Consider the following 3,172-nt stretch of genomic DNA (forward strand, 5'->3'; position numbering starts at 1 on the left):
AGTTGTTGCTGCAGCACGGCAGTGCGTGGACCTGAAGCTAGAATATTCTTGCGTCTGCAGAAGATGAGAATTGTCTTTTAGCAAAGTGCGGCCTACAGGTGAGCGCGCGTTTCCCTGTCTTCTGAACCAGCGAGCCCTTTCGTGGGTGTCCTGGCCTTTCCAGAAACAGTGTTTGATCTGTAAGTATGGCCTGGAAGGTGGAGACCTGGAAAAAGCCCGTGGCCTTCCCACCATGCACACTCCCCTCCTACAGAGCTGCGGGGGGCGGGGGGGCGGGGGGGGGCCGGGGGTGTCAAGTATCAAGCACCCTGTGCCCGACTCTGTGAGCTACTTGGAACACCAAAGACATGCAAGACCTGGAGCCAAATGAGACATAGTGTCTCACTGTTGTTCAGCTCTGCCCAGAAGCCCAAATGCTTAAGACATCAGGGGGAGAAGCTATCGTGCCGGGTCGCTGCAGAGTTCGGGTTGGGGGTACTCCTGCTGAGTGAGTCCCTGCTTTGGCTGAAACTGAGTCACAGTTCAAGCTGGTGAGTTTGTTTCCCAAATGCCAGCTGGTGGATGGGCAGCATCGGAATCTTCTGGACACTAAAAAAAAATTAAAAAATGATACACGTGTAGGCCCATCTTCCCTGGAGACTTTGATTCTCAGTCGACCCAGGGTGGATTCCGGCTTAAAAAAAAAAACCAAAAAACCATCCCGACCACCAGGAATCGTGATGAACCTCGAGTGATGGCTGACAAAGGAAATGTGATATTAGTTTCATATTATTTCAATGAATTCAAGGAGTTGCCAGTGTTCTCTCTGGGATCTGGTGATGCACCGTAGAACCGGGAGCAAGCGCTTCTGGGCCACAGGAGGTACGGATGCGCTGTGACCCGTGTGACATCAGGCTCTCGCCAGAATGCAAAGCGAGATGCAAACTCCCTTATCTTGTGAGACTCGCTCCTCTGTCTCCGCTAAGGGCCTGACGTTCGGCTGAAGAGCAGTGTTTCCAGTGCGTGGGACCTACCGGGGGGGAGGGGTTAGAGGATGCGCTGAGCAGGGTGCAACCAGCATTAAAACAAAAAATTAAATAGACCAGGAGGGCGGGGGCTGGGAAGAGTGCATGACGTATGTTCAGGGTAGGTGTTGTTCTGGAAAACTCGTTTCGGTGGGTGTGTCGTGCTTTGGGCCTCCATGTATTTCTTTCTGCGTGTCACGGCCCAAGACGCCTGGAAGTCTCAGCCGGACGGCGTACATCAGCCGTGGCCCTCGATTACTTGGGGGCAGCCCCTGTCTCCTCTTCTAGAAGAGGGATAGGAGGCGGCCCCCGGAGGGCAGACCGGGTGGCATACAAGTACTTCGGGGAGGCTCCCTGGGAAGTAACAGAAAACCAATTTGTGGGTGATCACATATGGGGGGACAAACCAATCTCAGGAAGCCCAACCGAGAGCAGCTGACTCACCTGTCACCCTGTCACCTGGGGCCAGCTGGGTTTCCCCGGAGCCCAGTCTGGCAGAGTTTCCCCTGCCTTGCCTGGGGGAGCCTGGCCCCCCGCTGGCTGCTACTGCTGTGGGCGAGGCCCAAGTGGTGTCAGGACAAGGCTCCATCGGTCCCGGAGGAGCGTGCGCCCGGCAGCGGCCTATCGCGGTGGGTGGGTGGGGTGCTGTTCCCAGGCAGGGGGAGAAAGGCCAGACTAGGTGGGCTCTGGGCCACGCGGGACTTAGGGCACGAGCGAGCGTGGGCCAGGTGAGCCCCTCTTCTTCCAAGCCCTGAGGTCTCTAAGACCACTCGGGCACACGGATCCTAGAAGAGAACCGCGTGGGGCCAACGGGGTGTCGCGGAGCACCTTGTGTGTGGGCCTTGGTGGGGGCAGGTGCCTTCTGCCGGCTTGGGAGGGGCTTAGCGGTGGCCTTTGAGGGGACCCTGAGAGTGCTGGGCTGTCCCTGGGGCTGCTCTCTTTGGAGCGAGCCGGCCCCCCTCTTCTCTGCAGGAAGAGAGGAGGAGGAAGGGAGAAAATAAGACCTTAAAGGACATCACTGAAGGCTCCAGGGGCCCCAAAGCCCCCCCCCCCACCCTATTTCCAAGTGTCCTATTTACAACAAAGCCCCTGAGTGGTCGGGGGAGGTCCTGGCCGCTGCTGCCACTTCCACCTTTAAAGCTCTCACACTATTTGGGAATGAAAAAAACCGCCAGGAAGGCAACGATGGAATTTGCAAAAGCAACACGGGCCTGTTCAAAGCTGCAGGGTGAACGCCTTCAGTCCCGCCACGGATCTCTGGGGCGGCCCTCGGGCTTCCTCAGGCCGCTGGGGACAGGGGTGAAAGGGCAGGTGCACTCACCACCTGCCTCCACCAGCCGCCCCCGCCAGGGGCCCCTTGCTGCTTGGAAGGGCACAAAACTCCCTCCCTCCCTAACCGGGCTTTCTCAGGATGGTGGTCCTCCAAATTTTGGGTGCGTACGCCTCACCTGGGGAGCTCGTCCAAAAACATTAGCCTCAACTCCACCTGCGGCCCTTCCAATTTAGCAGGCCTGAGATGGAACCCCAGGGTCTGTATTTTGAGATGCATCCCCCACCCACGCACCCCCTGACCTGCCCCGGCGTATGCAGGGGTGCCCATGGAGGCAGACCACATTCTGAGAGGCTGCGGGGAGGCTGGCCAGGGAGGGGAGGCTTGCACCCACCAGCCCTGGGCCTCACCCAGAGGTGGGACTCCTGTCCTCCTGTGCTGCTTATTAGGGCCTGGCTGGGTCCTGAGGTTGGTTGGTTTTCAGAAAGAGGCCTCAGACACCTGCTCCTCACCAAGCCCTGGGGCAGACGAAGAGGAGAGAATGGCTAATCGAGCCTCAACATGCTTTGTAAATGCCTTTTCTACACGGAAGAAAAGAACAACAAAAGGCAAACAAAAACAAAAAAAAAAAAAAAAAAAAAAAAACCCCAAAAGATCAAAACATTTATAAAAGCAAAATGTGTGGAAAATCCAAGGCCTGGGCTTCCTTCTGGGCAAACCAACCAACCAACCAAATCTTGAAAGGTAAATCTAGCTGTGGCCCCTCAACCAGATTCCCTGACCCAGTCCCAACCGTCTGGTCCAGTCCCCACCCACCCCTCCACCCCACCCAGCACCCCCTGGACCCGTGGTGGCCTTGTCTTCGCTTCGGTTTTCTCAGGGTCACCCACACGTGGCG

This window comes from Canis lupus, chromosome 22 (genome assembly GCF_003254725.2).
Source record: "Canis lupus dingo isolate Sandy chromosome 22, ASM325472v2, whole genome shotgun sequence".
NCBI lineage: Eukaryota > Metazoa > Chordata > Mammalia > Carnivora > Canidae > Canis > Canis lupus.